Here is a 19080-nt window from a genome sequence, read left to right on the forward strand (position 1 = left end):
TGGACCGGGGCATGAACCTGTGTCCCCTGCATCGGCAGGTGGACTCTCAACCACTGCGCCACCAGGGAAGCCCTCTCCCATGCCTTGATACCCACTCACACACAGGGCCGGCCTCTCTTCTTTCCCACCACACTTGTGCCAGGGACCAAAGCCTAGACTGATCGTAAACCTGCCCCGAGTGAGGATGGTGCTGACCTGTGCAGTTACAAATATGCAGAAAAAGTCACCTATGAAATAGGAGGCTCTGGAGCAGACATGGTCCTGTGGGGTCACCTGGTAAGGGATGTGCCAGGATGTCCTCACACCTGTTGATGCTCTTGCATGTGTGCCCCCTTCATAGGCGCATGGCAGTGTAATGCTTTGGTGAGCAAAAATAAAAAGCAGGATGCAGATCTTACAAGAAAGTAAGTTGTACCGAGGGCCAGGGTGAGCAGTAAAGGAGTATGTTTGGCTCCTATCCTTTCCTAAACACTAAAGGGCTTCCCAAGCCTAAGTGTGAAAAATATGAGTTTCTTAGCTTTTAATTTTTTAAAAAGCAAACAGTGCTGCCAGTTGCCCCACTCACGATGTGGCATTTTGGCTGGAAGACGATCGCTTCACCTCAGACACTCAGATCTTGCAAAGGAATCCTGGGCCCGAGGGCATAGGAACAATGATTGCTAGTCAGAGGGAGCCTGAGGTGAGATTCCATGGGATGGTTGGGTTCCCAAACCCCGCAACTCACCCACAGGGTCATCCTGGACCAGTCACCATGAGCTCTGGGGCCCTCATCCGTATGTATGGATGTTGATAGCTTAGGGTGATTCTGAGAGGGGAGCTATTCTGTGAAGTTACACAGTAGGATGTGTATCTGTCTGCGTCTGTATCTCTATCATCTATGTATCTATATCTATGTCTACATCTATATCTATATCTACACAAGAGGAGATGTATGATAAGGAATTAGTTCATAACCTTACGGAGGCTGAGAAGTCCTAGGAGGTGCAGTCAGTGAACTGGGGACCCCAGAGAACTAATGGTGTGAGTTCCAGTTCAAAAGCCAACACGCTCGAGACCCAAGAAGAACTGATGTTTCAGGATGAGTCCAAAGCCTGGAAAAGACCGGTGTCCCAGCTCAAGTGGTCAGACAGTAGGAGTTCCCTTTTGCACTGTCTTTTTGTTCTGATTTCTACTTCGATGGATTGGATGAGGCCCACCCACATTAGGGAGGGCAATCTGCTTTCCTCAGGCAACAAACTCACATGTTAATCTGGTACAGAAAAAACACCCTCCCAGACACACCACGAATAAGGTTTGACCACTTGTCTGGGCAGCCATGCCCAGCCCAGTTGACATATAAATTCAACCCTCACAGTCACCTAGCGTGTCTGGGAAGAAGAACAAGTGAACTGTAAGTATGATGCCTGCAGAAGACATAGGAGTTAGTGCTGTGTGTGGAATGGGCCGGACACATGAGTATCTGTCCGGCAAAGTCAACAGAACCTGAGTGAGGGCAATGCAGCTAGTATCTGGCCACGCTCCCCACCCTGCTTTCCTGTAGCCTCTCTGTCAAGTTTTCCCAGAGCAGCATCATTAGTAGTTACCTCCTGAAGCATGGGAAACGGCCAGACATATAGTGGTGGCTGATATCACTACAAATGTGTCTCAGAGCTTGCCCCCCTCCTGCCTTGTCCAGAGGGGCCAGCGCTGGCTGGGGAAGGCTGGGATGTCACCACCACAGTGTTCTGATCAGAATTCGCCTGCCCTTCCTAAGGACCTGCCTGTTAGGAGTCCATAGCTTTGTGAGTAGAGAAGAAGCGGTTTTGAATGGAATCCTCCCCAACATTGGAAGGTAAAGGAGGTGTTTTCAAGAGAACGGCTTTGAAGGAGGGGACAGCACAATGCAGGATGGGGTCTGTGTTGACAAAGGCACTGGACAGAAAAAATGGAAGTGAAAATTCACCCTTCGTGCAGATACGGTGGGAGTCCAGAGAGGTTGGTTTCGAAGGGCAAACATTCCATACCACCTTATTTTAATTCAGGGTCCTTTTCCTATAATGTGAAGTTACATGTGTGAAAACATGTGTTTCCTCATCTCCAGAATAATGAACACAAGTCAATTCTCACGGCTACTCAATACTTAAAAGCTTTTGCAAAAGACAGCAATCTGTTTTAACTTTTAAAATTAGTTTACTGAATCTGTGAGAAAATGTGGCCTTTTGCTTGATGACTTTTTTTTTCCTAATGCTTTGCTTAGCTTTTCAGTAGGAATTATGTTTGTGCTCCACTGCTTTTCAACGGAAAATTTACTAAGGAAATTGAAAGTCGGATGTAACATTTGTGGAATTCAGTAACTCAAATGCTTCATTTGATGAAATTAGATAATGCTACGATTCAACTGCAAGAATTTGCAATTTCAAAAACTTAGAGCACATGATGTGTTTTTACTGTTCCAAGATGGAAACCAAAATTTCAGTTGCTTTGTTTTTGCTCCAGGGAGAATACAGATGGTCCATGTGGCCGGTCAATTTAGTGGCCCTTTTTTGCCCCATCCCTTCAAAATGCAGCCTGGTATGGCTTTTCATACCTGCCTCAGTACATCTTAACTAACTTCATTACCGGTGCCTGGTTTACAGAACCCACTCAATAAATGGTTGTCGAGAAGAAGTGAGTAGATGGACAGAATCACACTGGCTATTGACATCAGGAGAAAAAGGAGGCCGTGGCTGAGTAGACTTTTCTTCTGCTTGTGTGCAGCCCGATGAGGAAGTGCTGTGTGAGCCCAGACTGGGAGGGAGCTGAGCCTGGATCGATATGCGACTTGGAGACAAATGATAGCTTCCTGTGGTTTCAGTAAAAGTCAACGCTGCCTGGGAATAGGTCCCCTTTGAAATAGGTTATCTTCAAAATCCCATGGTGGTTGATGTTTTCAGCCTACTAATGTTCATAGACATACACTTTAAATTTGGTTACCCCACCCTCGCGGCCTCATGCAGAAATGGAATTCTCGCTTGTAACTTGTTGCAGGAACACCCCTTGGGGGGCTCCCTTTGGGAGTTTGGGAGGATATGGGCTTGGCCCAGGTGGAAGCACCAGCCCTCAGGATTCACGGCACGTCTCCTGGCTGACCAGCTCTTTGCGGGCTTCTGTCTCCCCAGCCTAGGTCTGGGAGTGAAAGCAGGTCCCTGGATCAGGAGAGGTCCTGATGACAAAGACCAGAGGACCCTTGGCATTCTCTCAGGCCCTCTGTTTCACCATGGCTGACCTTGACAGCTTCATAAAGCTGTTGCTGGCTTTGGAGATGGAGGAAGAGGCCACAAACCAAGGAATGAAAATAGGAACAGCTCTCAGCTGACAGCAAGCAAGGAAATGGGGCTCTCGGTCCCATAACACCCAAAGAACTGAATTTTGCCCATAATCCAAATAAGCAAGAAAACATCCCCTAGAACCCCTGGAAAGGACACCTTGATTTTAGCCTGGCGGGACCTGTACCAGACTTCTGATCTACAGGGCCGTAAAATTGTAAATGTGCGTTGTTTTGAAGCGGCTACAGTTGTGGCAGTCTATTTCCGCAGTGTAGAAAGTGAATACGGTTATGAATATTCCCTGTTCCCTGAGGAGGACACCCTTGTTCAAGAACATGCTCGACACTGTTGCAGGTATTGATGGCGATGCCAGGATGTCCCACTTCCGCTCCCCACCCCGTGGCTGGTCCCTCACTGCCCTTCACACCCTGTGAATCAAGTCAGTATCTGAAGTGTGTGGAGATGCAGAAAAGAGGCTGTTCTCCGTGCAGATACTCTGCACTTAGCCTCAGACACGTGTCAACATACACAGGGAAGGGAAGAGGCGGGGGTATTTGTTAATTTTCTGCATGGTCACGCCAAAGGGGTGCGCCTCCTGATTTGGGGTCATCCTTAGGAGCTATCCCCACATTTGAGAAGTGATTCAATGGGAAATTCAAGTAGCAAGAATAGAATTGACATGTGTGGATGGCTACTATGTGTCTGGAACTTCTAGATATTTTCACTTTCATTATTTTACTTCAGTTAATCACCGAGATATCATTCACTCATTCATTGTATCCATCCGCACAACAAATGTTTTTCTGATAAATTTCTATGAACAAGGAATGATTATACCATATGCTCGCGGTTCCATGATCTACAACAGATATAGGGCTGATTCTCATCGCACTTTCACTCAAATATGAAATAAATACACTAGTAATTTCAAGTGGTGGTGAGCACAATGAAAAGAACTAACAGGGTGATGTGACAGAGGCCAGAAGGAGGGACCTTTATCATTTCATCTCAACATTAGGAGAGTGAGAATGTTGCAAAGACTCCAGTCAAAAGAAGCTCTACGTGCAAAGGCCTTGTGGCAGGGGGGAGATTGCTATTTTTGAGGTCACATGCTTGTTGAACAAAAAGAAAGCCAATGTAGTTAGAGGGCAAGCAAAGAGGAATAGATGAGGAAGGAGAAATTGATATTACTTTACAAACGATGCAGCCCACATTTAGACAAATTAAGTTGGCTAAAGTCACATTACTGGGTGAGCATCTCTTCATTTCTTGTTCCTGTCTCCTGCTAGATTTCCCAGGCACGTTCTAGATTTCTTCCCTTCTTAAGACCTTAAGATATCAATCGTCTCTTCTTTCTACTTTGTCTCAGTTGAGTGTGCCAAACTTCTATTTTAAGCAACCCCTCGCTCTAATACATGTTCCCTCAAGCCATGGGACCCTGTGTCCTCTTTCATGTCAAATGTTCTAGAGTGAGTTTCCTTTGCTCGTTGCTCTCCCTTACAACACTCCAGGGGCGATTTCCCTCTGAGTAAACGATATTCCTTCCACTTGACGACACCAGGAATACAGTGGTTATTTCTGGGTCCTGGTTCTACTTCATCTTCCAGCTCCCGTCAAGGCTGGACTTCCTTGGCTCCTATTACATCGCAGGGTCCTGGCTTTGCTCTTACTCTTCGGGGCTTCTTTGACGTCCTCTGTGCCTAACTGGAGATCCTGAAGACAGCCCCCAACCCCTTCTCTGGTGGGCTCTCCTGAGGCCTGGACGATGACTTTTGGGTGCGTTTTTGGAAATAGAACCTCTCCTCTGAACTTCACGGGGGCACGTCCAGCCAGGGCTCGCTGGACATCCACACTTGGATTTCTCCAAGGCTTCGCTAGCTCATCAAACAACCTCATGAAATCCTGCCCCAGATGTGGTCCTTTTCCATGGTTTCCTGATCAGTGGATAGCAACCCATGCGCCTGTTACTCCAAAGTTTGAGAGTCATACTGGACATTGCATCTCTAGCCATGATCATGTCCAGCTGATTTTTCTTCCTAAGTGTCTTTCAAACCCATCTGTCTCTCTTCATCACCACTACCTCCATCCTGGTCATGCTGCTATCACCTTCAACCTTGAGGCCCCAATTGTTGATTGCCCCTCACTGACTATCTTACCCCAAGAAGGCCCCCTCGTCCAATCCATTCTCCACATATGGCCAGAGCGATCTTTAAAAACTATAAACACATATACACACACACTCACACACTAACACACAAGTACACATTCACCCACATGTGTGTATGTGTGTGTGTGTGTATATATATATATATATATATACACACACACATTTCATTGCTATAATTACCAACAAATTCTTGTATAGTTTACATGGTTTAAAATGTTTCTTCCTCTCTAGATTATCTTTCCTCCCTTACTATTTTATACCCATGAGGTGGACTGTGAATAAATGAATTAAAAGGTGTGTTTCTTCAGGGGTGATGATATAAGGTGGTAATGTTGTAATTTTTGAGTTTGGTTTCTGGTTAGTCTAGTCACCCTGCTACTGACTGAACCACGGTTCCTATTCTAAATCGAAAGCTTTCTTGGAGTAAACGCTTTGATGATAGAAATATGTTCCCACCTCTGGGTAGGAAGGTTACAGCGGTGCTCACACCCCGTCATCCTTGTGTCTGCACGTGCTGAGAGCTGTCTCCTCACCCTGCTTGCTGACCTGATGCAATTATCAAGGAATCGTGTGTGGCTTGCTTGCCTATTCATTTATTTATTTAACTTTATTGAGATATAATTGACATAAACATTATGTAAGTTGAAGGTGTAATGTGATGATTTGATATGCTTACCTATTGCAATGTGATCACCACCGCAGGGTCAGCCAACACCTCCATCCATCAGATTTTTTTTTTTTTTGCAGGGAGAACAATTCAGATCTAGTGTCTTAACAACTTTGCTGGCAGCATCTGGAAGCCGTTCCATCCAAATATCTAGACAGCAGGCCTTAGGGGCCAGAACTTGATATATAAATGGTCTCTAACCACCTGCCCTCCGGTGGCCCATTGACTTGTGCTGATTGAGGTGAACAATTTGTGACCAAAATGAGAAATCCTGAGCATTTTACTTGGGGCTAGTCACATTACTCCCTGCCTGAAATTTTGAAAATAAATAATATTCATTTCTATTTCTAGAAAGGCAGGAAGCATCCAGATTTTAAAGCCTCCCTCCGTATTTTTATTTTATTTTTTTCTCTCAAATCTTGCCCACAGGGAGTTGCGGGTCAAAGCTGTGAGGCTTGGCTCTCAGAGTTGATTTCCCACTTCTCACACGCTGCGATGGGCTGGGTGCAGGGGACCTGAGGACGCGGTGGGGACACAGTCCCTGGGACCCCTTCCTACCCCACCCCGATGGCTGGGACTCACTCTCAGGGCACGTGCTCCTGTGAACTCTGAACTCGCTCTGACTACCTGGCAGAGTCACGTGGTACCTGGGAGGGGGGTGGTACCTGGCCCCTGTACTCTTATCGGAGAGCAGGGATCCCTCCACACGTCTAAGAAGGAACCTGCAGCAGCGCCTGGAACTGCGGCGTCGGACACGGGAGCTCTCCTGAGTGAAGCAGCATCCTGACATCAGCACCAAAGACCTTGGGCAGGCTGGGCTGACAGTCTGTGTGCTTGGCGCCCGTTTTGACAAGATCACGGCATCTGGGGCTCTTGGACTGAGCCCCCTCGGGACTGCGGAGAGGGGAGAGCCAAGGTCACGAGAAACCAGCTGGTGACCGGGTGGTGAAGGGCCGGAAGCAGGTGCGTGGGCATCTTAGGGGCCCGGTGATGCTGGAGAAGGCAAGTTTCCGGGGGCCTCTGTTCCTCACCTTTAAAACGGGTAACAACACCCGCCTTAGAGGTTGACAGTGAAGCAGCAGCTGCGACCGTGCCCAGCGCTGGAGGTGTGCAGGCTGGAGCCTGTTTGTTGAGGGAAAGCGAGACACGCTGCAGAAAGAGGGGGTCATTTTACCCTGGAGCAGGTTCTGGGTGGGAGGGCAGGCATCTAGATGAGCGCTGGGTGGGATCCCCACCGCTCCGCTGGTAGAATTGGGGACACCAGCTCTGGGTGGGGCTGAGAGGTCCTTGCGGCCAGGATGCCGCTCTCCTATTTTCACAGACAAGGAACTGGAAACGGAAAGGGATGAGATGAGAAACCCCCGGCTTCAGAGAGAGCTGCTCCCGGATGTGAGCTCGTGTTCATTTCAGGTGCTGGTGGCCACATCCTAGGAATGAGTGCCTCCTTCCTATTCACGGAAACAGAACACATGGATGGAAACAATTTCATACCTCATGATTTCCCTGTTTTATGTTTTGCTAGCGGTGCATTTTGGCTTGATGTTTTTTTAAAAAAATTATTATTCCTATTACTGCTAATCCTAACAATGATGGTCATTTCTAGAGTCAAGAATTCGTCTCGGTGTTTTAACATCTTTAGCTCTGATGCTAAGAGCAAGTCCTTGACCTGAAGTTTATCCTACTTAGTATGAAAGAGTGAAATGATACCAAGCACCAGAGTGCTACTGGGCGGGGACCCGTGTTTGCAGGAATGGCGCCTTGGATGAATGCTGGGGGGAGATGGGGAACCCGGGAGAGGCCCTGTGTGCGCTGGCACGTGTGTGGGGTTTGGGGTGGGAGTGGGAAGCTGTGTGGGGGGCTAGGAGGGAAGAGGGGGAAGGTGGAGACGAGGGGGCGAGTTAGTGCAATGGGCAGCCATTCTCACCGTCAACCGCTTTTTTTAAAAAAATTTTATTTATTCATTTATTTAATTTTTGGGTGTATTGGGTCCTCACTGCTGCACAGGGACTTTCTCTAGTTGCTGAGAGCGGGGGCTTCTCTTGTTGCGGAGCACGGGCTCTAGGTGCACGGGCTTCAGTAGTTGTGGCACACAGGCTCAGTAGTTGTGGCTCGTGGGCTCCAGAGTGCAGGCTCAGTAGTTGTGGCGCACAGGCTTAGTTGCTCCGCGGGTATGTGGGATCTTCCCAGACCAGGGATCGAACCTGTGTCCCCTGCATTGGCAGGTGGATTCTTAACCGCTGTGCCACCAGGGAATTCCCAACTGCTTTTACAAAACCCATGGATGCAGTTAACAGGTTGAAATCAGTGGAGTTCTGTGGGAACCAGGGGGTGGACTGTGTATGTACTGGGGAGCCTTGGCACTGATCCTTGACCGTGTGGGCAGAGTGGGAGGTGGACAGAAGTAAAAAAACGAATAAAGTTGTAGGAATCTTCAGAGGTTCAGGAAAGGTGACGTGAACCATCAAAGGCTGTGAAATTAGCTTTGGCCAACTTCAGTCTGATGTTTAAGTGACAAATTAAGGGTAGGGCCATGCAGGGAGGAGGGAATAGAGGTTCTGAGCGTTTGGGTAACAACTCGCACTTGCAGAGAAACACTGGGCTTAAATTCAGTGTTTTTATTTTTTTTTAAACCCAAAGCCCATCTTCCTCCCGTGAAGCTATTATAAATTAGCATTTTTCTAACATATATGCACTAGTTGGTGTCACAAAGGATGTATATGGCCACTGGTTTACGGCTATAGATCATGAAAATGGCTGTAGTGGCTCCACCCCCGTCTTGCTGCTCTCCACACTGTGATGATGCAGCCCTTCCCCTTAAGAGGTGGAGGCCATCCCTCACCCCGAGTCTGGCCTTGTGATGATGCCCTGTGATCAAAAACCCCAGCAGAAGTGACGCTGGGACCGTTCTGAGTTTAAGCTCTGCACACGTGCCCCCCACCCTCTCTGACACGTTTGCCAAGTAAATAACCCCGTGCTAGTCTGTTGGGTGATCAGAGACCTCGTGGAACAGACATGCCCTTCCAGCTGAGGCCCACCCAGGTCAGCTTGCTTCCAGCTGGCCAGCTGCTGACCTCAGACATCAGTGACACCAATCGAGATGGGAAGAACCACCCAGCTGAGCCTACCATCTTTTACCATCCCCACATCAAGAGATGAATAAATGATAGCTGTCTTCGAGTCACAGAGTTTTGGGGTGGTTTATGACACAGCAGAAGCTAACTGGCATAATTCTAGTGCTTTTTTTTTTTTAGATTAACAAAAAGAGTTAACTTTAGGGATCAGTGTTAGAAATTATTGGGTCTTCCTCATCTCAGTTAAGGGTTTTTGGGTTTTGTATTAGAGCTCCCTCCACAAGGATGGCTGTTCTTTAAAATATTACTACATCATGAAGAATTATGAGGACTTGTTCAACACGCCTGAGAGTGTCGGTGATGGAACTCACATTGATGTCTCGAATTTAATCTTCTTTCACACTTCTTTTACAGATAAGAAATCCAAGGACTCCGTCATGTGCTCTGTTTTCTTTTTTCTTTATTTTATTTTATTTTTAACATCTTTATTGGAGTATAATTGCTTTACAATGGTGTCTTAGTTTCTGCCTTATAACAAAGTGAATCAGTTATACGTATACATATGTTCCCATATCTCTTCCCTCTTGCGTCTCCCTCCCACCCTGCCTATCCCACACCTCTAGGTGGACACAAAGCACTGAGCTGATCTCCCTGTGCTATGCGGCTGCTTCCCACTAGCTATCTATTTTACGTTTGGTAGTGTATATATGTCCATGCCACTCTCTCACTTCGTCCCAGCTTACCCTTCCCCCATATACTCAAGTCCACACTCTAGTAGGTCTGTGTCTTTATTCCCGTCTTGCCCCTAGGGTCTTCATGACCTTTTTTTTTTTTTTTCTTAGATTCCATATATATATGTATTAGCATATGGTATTTGTTTTTCTCTTTCTGACTTACTTCACTCTGTATGACAGACTCTAGGTCCATCCACCTCACTACAAATAACTCAATTTCGTTTCTTTTTATGGCTGAGTAATATTCCATTGTATATATGTGCCACATCTTCTTTATCATGTGCTCTGTTTTCAATCTCAGGTTTAGATTTCTAGGCTCAGTTTTAATAAACCGAGTAAAAAAAAATATTAGGGAACTATCTCCTTCTGTCAACTAAGTCAGGCTCTGTGTTGTGGCCATTTCTCCAGGAAGAGCTCTGTTAAGTGATCTGTTAGGCAGACATGCAGGGCCAACCTGTCCCATCCCTTGATCCCTATGCACAAGTGCAGGGTTTCCTTCTCGGAGAAAAGGATTGACTCTCAGAAGCTCAGGCTTCACGCAGGCAGACCAGCTCATAAAGGACAGAGCTGCAGCCGGCACCCAGCTTGAGAAGCAGACAGGCAGGTCGGCCGAATCCACCACACTAGGATTGTGGGGTTACGCGCCTTCAACTCCTTACCTCAAAGAGACATGAAGTTACTTCTCAGCTTGTGAACCAGTTGATTTTGGGGAATTTGGGACGCAGAAGACTGTGGGTTTTTTGAAAACCAGTACATGCCCCTGGGAACCAGATTCTAGACGCCTTAGATACCTCCTAACAGCAAACAGCTCCTGTTTCCATGGAAACACATACCACCCTGTCCCAAATGGGACGAATGTTTTAAAGTAAACGTACCACAGTGGTTGTAAGCCCTCCCCTGTTTTCAGGAATCTGGCATCAGTTTCTATGGTAACTCTTGTAGCATATTTCAACATCCGCCAGGTGAAGGTTACTCGTGGGACCATCGGCTCTTTTTTTGTAAATTGCATCGCTGCCCTTCTCACCTACACGTTCCTCTTGTTGACAATAAAAGTAAAATTGCGAATATAAAATCATCGCTATTTTTTCAAAAGACCCTATATTCAAGGTATAGAGTAAGTAGTGTAAAAAATTGGTTACGTTTAACTATTTGCCTACATTGTTACAGCTGGTATTTTCAAAAGGAAAAGACGCTGGTGTACGAGACTGGTACTTATTCCATTTCCACAGTGTTGGGAGATCTAATACCTGCCACTCATGGGAGGTATTACAAAGCACTTTGATTCTGAATCAGAAGAGAGGGTAGTTATTAGAAAGCAGCCATCTTGTGATAGGCCAGCATCTGAAGCATGTTATTCCTTTAATTTCTAAGTCAGTTTTGTTCTGCTCAATTTCGGTGAAGGGAACTGAGGGTCCCCAACTTGAAATAATTGCCCTGGTTGCACAGCTAGGACCTTGCCTTTTATTCTTACCAGTTGTCTCTCGACCTGAGCCCTTTCTTCCACACCTTCTGCGTCCACCTAGCCCCACAGTTATGCCCAGCTAAACTGGGGCAATTACAACCAGATTACTAACTGTGTAGTCTACTTGGCCAGTTAAATGGATTTTACTTGTGTTATGTACTTAGGTAATGTACTATCAACCATACGGAATGTAAGTGAGGTAATTATTTTAAAAGCACATGCTTGTTAAGTTGGAGAAAGGAAGATACCGAAAGCTCCATTTTACAAGCTGAGCGGCATAATGACGGTAAATTTCTGAATGTTTACTGATATTGCCGATGACCAGGTACATTTAAGGAGAAATATTTGGAAGAAAATTATACCTTACATTTGATTCAAGGTGCAAATGAACGATTGTACGCATATAAACGTGAGCTAAGTTTAATCCTTTTCCTACATTGTTTTCTTGTTGATGTCTTCAAGACGGACAGGCATGGCATGTGAGCCTGATCCTGTCATTTCACACCCATCACGAGACACCTCCTTGGATTCTCTCTATGCAGCTCTAGGCAGGTTTTACGTGCCTGGTTCTCAGGGGTGTGGCTCAGATGGCTGGCTGTGAGAACTCTTTCCATTAAACCACAGGTGCCTTGTAAAAACACATGTTCATCACAAGAGCTGTGCCCTGGGAACGTGTGTCCTGGAGAGGTCCGGTTTCTGTAAGAAGGACAGTGGCCAGCACCCCACCGTCTCTCAAGGACTCGGCAAAGAGTTTAGGGGATGCATTTGATCAATGATGTGGAGTTGTCATCTTTTACTCACTTGTGTCTCCAATGTAACCAAAACAGACCGTTAGGTAAAAACGTGCAACTTAGTTAATTTCTCCTATGGACTCACCCAGCACTCTTAGAAATGTGTATGTGCTTGAATAGAAAACCCAGGCATTTGCTCACAAGTAAGAGATACTTCTCAGTTCTCACAGAATTACCCCCGTACCCAGGGTTGGAGGGATTACACTGCTACTCTTTTGCCATTTCAAAATCAGCTTCGTCCATCAGTATCTTTTTATTTTTTATTTTTAGATTCCATATATATGTGTTAGCATAGGGCAGGAATAAAGACGTAGACATAAAGAATGGACTTGAGGACACTGGAGGGGGAAGGGTAAGTTGGGACGAAGTGAGAGAGTGGTATTGACATATAGACACTACCAAATGTGAAATAGATAGCTAGTGGGAAGCAGCCGCATAGCACAGGGAGATCAGCTCGGTGCTTTGTGACCACCTGGATGGGTGGGATAGGGAGGGTGGGAGGGAGGCTCAAGAGGGAGGGGATATGGGGACATGTGTATGCATATGGCTGATTCACTTTGCTGTACAACAGAAACTAACACAGTATTGTGAAGCAATTATACTCCAATAAAGATCTGTTTTAAATAAAAGCTTCGTTCTCTTGAAAATATATGCTCTAAAGATTTCTTGGATAGAAGTAGTTGCTCTGCCAGTGATGGGAAATCCTAGCTCAACTGCTGTTTTTATATATGTCTTTCCCCAATTCCCAGATTATTTTCATCCCCTGGAAAGTGTGAAGCATTTTTCAAAAGAAATGTACCAAGAATGCTAACATTCTAACATTCTGAAGCATGCGGCTGGGCAAGTCCAGTGTGGAAAGGTGGTGTGTCAGCCACGGCAACGTAAAGGGCAGCCATCACAGAATTTGTTTTAAAAACATGATCCTTGGGCCAAAGTTATGCATGTTCATTAGTAGACATTAGAAAATCTAATAGTTATAAAAGTAATACAAAGGGTATGTCATATCGCTGCTCAGGCAAAACCAGTACTGACACACCATTTTATTTTCTGACCCATAAATGTACACACATGTGAAAACAAAAATAGGGTTTAGAGTGAATATACATAGCCTTGTATCGTGCTTTTAAAAATATCACATTGCTTAACTTGTGAGCATTTTTGCACATTACTTTTTTCCTGTCTCTTTTTGTTTTAATCTGTCACTCTGTCCCTGGAGGCCGACAAAGCTAAACTGGATGATAGTATAAAATATACCGGTGATACAGTTGAGCTAGATTTGACATTATGTGTTTCTTTAATTGGAGTCAGAGTTATTCTCAGAATTTTGTGAGATTTCTAAAAGTTAATTGTTCATTTTGATCATAATAAAGAATAAATCAAAATGTAAGCATACTTTGGATTATGTGGATAAAAATATCATTTTCCAGCACTGCCTTGTGGTTCCAAAGACCAAATTTGTGCTTCTGTTTAAGATTGCTTTGTTGTCAGGAAGCATTAATTTAATTAGAATCAGTCATTTAAAAAGAGAAGGGGCAGAGTAACAGGTACTAATCCAAGCCTATTTCAAATAAGGCCAGTATTATATTCACCATGAAATTAACTCAACGTTACATTTGCCTTGGTTGGTCTTCTGGTTTGTAAATTTAATTACGTTGTATAGAAGGGTATAAACCATAACCCACAGTGTCTTTTCTTTGCTTTTTATTTATAAATAATTACAGATTCACTTTAAGGAAAGTTGCAAAGATAGTACAGAGAGGCCCTGTGTTCCCACCCAGTTCCCCCATTGATAACATGTTACATAACTACGGTACAGTATCAAAACCAGGAGACCTATGTTGGAGCAATCCACAGAGCTAATTCAGATTTCACCAGTGTGTGTGTGTGTATGTGTGTGTGTGTGCGTAGGTCTATACAATTCCATCACGTGTGTAGATTTGTATAACCAACAGTACCATCAAGATACAGAATTGTTCCTTCACCACAAAATCTCCCTCATCCTAACTTGGTGAATGTTCCAGGTGCTTGAAAAGAATTTGTATTCTACTGTTGTTGGGTGGAGTGTTCTATAAATGTCAGTTAGATTCTGTTGGTTGATGGTGTTGTTAAGTTAAAATTATCCCACTCTAAATCTCAGTAGTAGTATGGTTGAAAGACTCTGATCAGTTAGCTTTTTCTAGACATTGAAGCACAAATAACCAGGGGCATGCAACAATAACAATGTTTCTCCTGCATCTGGGGGCTTAGCCTTTTTCGTCCCTTCTGGCTGGGCTCACTCATGGTTCCAGGGATCAGCTGAGGGTTGGCTGAGCAGGTCTAGGTGAAGCTTGGGGTGTCTCACTGCACATGTCTGTCGTAATCTTTTGTAACCAAGGGGCTAGCATAGGCAGGCTCTTCTCCTGGTGACTGCAGAATACAAGAGGGAACAAGCAGTTACCAAGACTCTACTTATGTCACGTCTGCTAGTGTCTCATTGGCCAAGTGTAATCACATGACCCAGTCTGGGTTTGGGGAATTATGGGACCCATAGTTGGAGAGCTTGCATCTTGACTTGGCAGAGAGCGTGGGTAGAACTTGTGCAGAAGATTTGGGACCATTAATGCAATCTACCATATCTAATATTAAGTTTGTATGTGTTGTATATTTTCTTTTTTTGTGGGTGTACAGTTTATAAATGATAATTGGTTTTACTTTTGCCTCGATATAAAATCACTTTTAATGGAGGAATATGACACATTTACATTTTGTTGTTATAAGTGATAGTTGTATTATTACTGTTCAATCTTATGTACCTTCTTTCCCTGCCACCCCGTTTCTGCTCATTTGTGGAATATGTCTCCTTTCTTATATATTTCTCTAATATTCTGGAAGTTATTTATTCTTTTCCACTCTAATATTGAATACAGTTTCCCTCTAATGCCCAATGTCATTCAGTTTATATTAAATTCCTCTGACCAGTAAATAAGATGAATAATTTAATAAGCTATTATTTCTATTAATTTCCCCCAGTAATGATTTCCATTACAGTTCTTGATATCATTCATTCCCCTAGGGCCAGTTTAATATTATCTTGTACTTTTTAAACAGTATTTCATTTCTCTCAAGAATTATTTTGTTCCTTACATTAGATTTCCAACCAAAATGTTTGCCATAACTTAGTTTCTCTTCCAGTCACTGTCATGAGTTCTGTGCCTCGATTAACCTTTTGCTTGGCTGGTGTTAATTTTCAGGCAGTGATACTCAGGAAGCGTACGTGTTGATGTTCTATGCCCTGGGTACCTGAAAATGCCACTCTTTTGTCTTTATTCATGAAAGAAAACTTATCCAGAAAATGATTTCTAGAGTGAAAATAGTTTCTCTTAAAAATTAGTTTTAGTTACAACCTAGTGGAATTGGAAACCAATACATATGTATTTTGTAGACGACTTTGTTTCTTTATCTATACACCTTCATTATTTTTAAAGACCGTCAAGGTGGTTTCTCTTTTCATTAAGTTACGCCTGTACCTGGTACTTGAATCTTTCTTTGGTTCAGATATTTGCCCTCATTTCTTTGATCATCGATTTGGCTGCATTTCTTCATGTTCTTTCGTGATAAGAGCCAACGTGCCTTCCCTGGATCCATTCTCCTTATTCCACGGCTTTTCCCAAACTACGCTCCTCTATTCATCCACCTTCCTCCACATTTTACACGAACGCTTCATGTTAGCCTTTTGTTTTAATAGCTCAATATCTCACATTGTCTATTCAACTTTGTGTTGTCTCTGTCATTATTTCTAATTGAGCATGCCTGTCTCTGTCTACTTCACTTTTTGATTCCTAATTTTCTTTTCCTCCTACTGAATACTGGTTCTAATTGGGTGAATATAATATCATGTTGTGTTCAGCTTTGTTGAGAACATAATTAGGAACTCTTCTTCTTTCCTGGAGAAGATGTTTTCAGCATGGAGCATTTCTTTAGATTCATAAGAGCGTCACTCTTAACAGCAATTTCTTTTTTGCCTTCATTTTTCACCGTTTTGGAAATGGCTTTGACCATATTTAGTATTAGGTTACAACTCTGGGAGCTGAGACAGAGCATTTATAGTCTCTGAGTGGTGCAGGCATCCACTCAGGGCCCCAGTGTGCCATTCTCTCTGCTCAACAGTGTTGACAGGGTTGGGACAACTAGCCAGTATCCTGAAATTGTCCAGTGCCTTGGTGGGGTCCAATTACTTCTAGATCACAGAGGCGAGAAGGGATGTCTGGTGTTCCTCCTGTCCTGCCTCATGGACCTTTGCAAACACCCACCTTTTCCCTTCTAAGCTCAGGGATGTCAGGGAGGTCAATATCTTCCCAGACAGCCTCATGGCTTTGTACTCACCCTCTTGGAAGTCCTTCATATTGGACCCATGAATTAATTTATCTGGCATCAATTCCTCACTGTTTCTGGTACATGGATTGGTCATTCCCAGCATTGTTTTAAGATGTTCTATATTGTATATTCTACTGTGGCAATCTCAGAGAAGACTAAGTAGAGAGACACATGTTACTGCCTGTATCTTGCCAAGAATTCTCGACCTTTTTCTTTATTAGGAATCTCTTTGGAAAGCTTCTTGGGAAAACATGTGAAGTGGAACAAAGTTAACTGACCCAGAAAGGTGATTAAAAAATCCCAGAATTCTGTGAAAGTCCTGGAACCGAGTTCTCCCGTTGTTTACACAGGTCTGTCTGGCAACACAGACAGGCATGTCTCCCTTAGCTCTTTTACTGTACTTTCTCTCTATTAGATGGATGGTTGGAATACCTATGTACAGCCCCCCAAGCTCTGGTTGTAATGTTTGCTACCTTATTTATGTCTATAACAATTCTACATATCCTTAAGATTCAATTCTAGTGCAAGTTTCTCCATGAAGCTGTCTGCTTCCTCTCCAACAGTCAAAAATAAGCAGGTGGCTGGGGAATGTCCGTACCATACTGACAACTATATTTGGGTATTCCTTTATCCTCCCCTTTCAGGAGAGGTAGAGAGATCTTCTTAATTGATTATGTAAAAAGCTCTATGGTTTTGCACAAGATATAACCACGAGGTCCTGGCTGACCCTTTCACAGGAGTTACGTGTGTTTCTCTCACGTGAAATTGGGCTTCTAACTCAAAGACATCACAATACTCAACCTAGGAGTTATAAGAGTTAATGTTTCCTGTTTAAGCATAGCTTGTTGTCAACACTTCAAATACTCATAATGAGTATGTGAGTGTTTAGGTTGTTCTTCACATGTCTGTCAGAATGGCTTTTTTTTAAACAAAGATCTGTGTTTTTTACTATTCATTGTAGCAAAATTATTGTCTCCTTAATTCCATCATCACTTTCAGAGTGATTCAGATAATCAGAAAACCTTGCATTTTGAAGCAAAATCTTGACGCACGTACCATTGGCATAAACGTACCTTTATAAACTCTCTCTCTTTATGGTACCTGAACAGACATAAACATGTGTCTTCCAGAATCAGAAAAAAATTAAGGCTGGAAGGTACCCTCGCACACATCTGATGAAAGAACAAAGGTGCCAGGAAGTGAAATGCATTTCCAGGTCACAGCGACTTCACAGTGGAGACCGGCCTCTTGGGGTCTATTTGGGTCATGCAGTGAATGACTGCAGGGGACGTGCAAATCAAAGCCACCACTTTGGGACACTCTAGAAGTGTGTACTAAAGATGAACACATGCACACCCTTGCACCCAAGCTGTTGCACTTCAAGATCACCAGCATACATATATAACCACCAAAGACATTACAAGAATATTCACACGAGCAGTGTTACACTAGCTCCCAACTGGAAAGGATCCAATGTCTGCAAAATTTAATGGATATGTATATTTTGTTGTAGGTCTACAATAGAATACAATGCAGCTGTGAAAAATAACAAATTACTCCTTCGTAAAGTTTGTATGAATATCACAAATGTGATGTTGAGAAAAAGATTCACACTGTATGATTCCATTTATTTAAAGTTCAAAAGTCAGAAATGACCAGTGGCATGAGTGGTCTGCAAAGCGGTCATCTCTGTGGGGACTGTGACAGAGGCAGCATAGCCAGCACTTCTGTATCTAGATGTGTGGGTGGCAGCGGTGCATTGACAAATCCTGCGCTTTTTTCAGTGTGTATTGTACTTCAATATACACAAATATTTACAAAATATTCACAAGTATAAACGCACACGATCTGTGACTTTTGTCAAACCCCTTTCCCTCTCAGGGCCTCGGTGTTCCCAGCTGTAAAATGGGATGGATACGTGAATTATTTCCCAAGGCCTGCCTGTTCTAACGTTCCCTGTTTCTCCGCTCTCAGTTTCTGTTGCAGACTCTGTGGGCTGCGCGAACGCCAGTGGCTCATGGTGGGGAGGACTGAGCTTCCCTGGAGACACCTGTGCTCTACTTAGTGCTGGGACCTCTTCCCCAACAGGTGGCCGTTTGGCTGCTGTTGGGGATTTCCCCAGGGTGAGCAAGCCCCTCTTCATTTTGAGAAGAAGTCTCATCCATTTCAGAACTGTTCTAATTATTGAAAACCCGTCATACATTAACCTGGAATGTTCCCTCCTGTCACTTACTCTCCAAATGCACCTACCTCTGATTTCTGACCCGGACCAAAACAAAAACTGCTGTCCAGGGCCTCTCTGGGGCTGGACACAGGACAGTGAGTCCCCCCTGGTCTCCTCCGTCAGGGCAGGTGCCATCACGGGACACCCACTTGCCTGGTCCCCCAGGCTACATCGTTCATCCTTATCCTCCAAGCATCACCCCTGAGGTCAGCTCACTCTCCCGCATCCACCTGCCCATCACATCTACATCAAATCCACATGTGGAGTGCAGACGGGGTGTGACGAGAGTGACGCACAGCTTGTTTTTTGGCACAGTGGATGAGGTTG

This window comes from Delphinapterus leucas, chromosome 9 (assembly GCF_059928025.1).
Source record: "Delphinapterus leucas isolate spDelLeu-1000000601 "Yukka" chromosome 9, BTC_Dleu_Yukka2, whole genome shotgun sequence".
NCBI classification, from domain to species: Eukaryota; Metazoa; Chordata; class Mammalia; order Artiodactyla; family Monodontidae; genus Delphinapterus; species Delphinapterus leucas.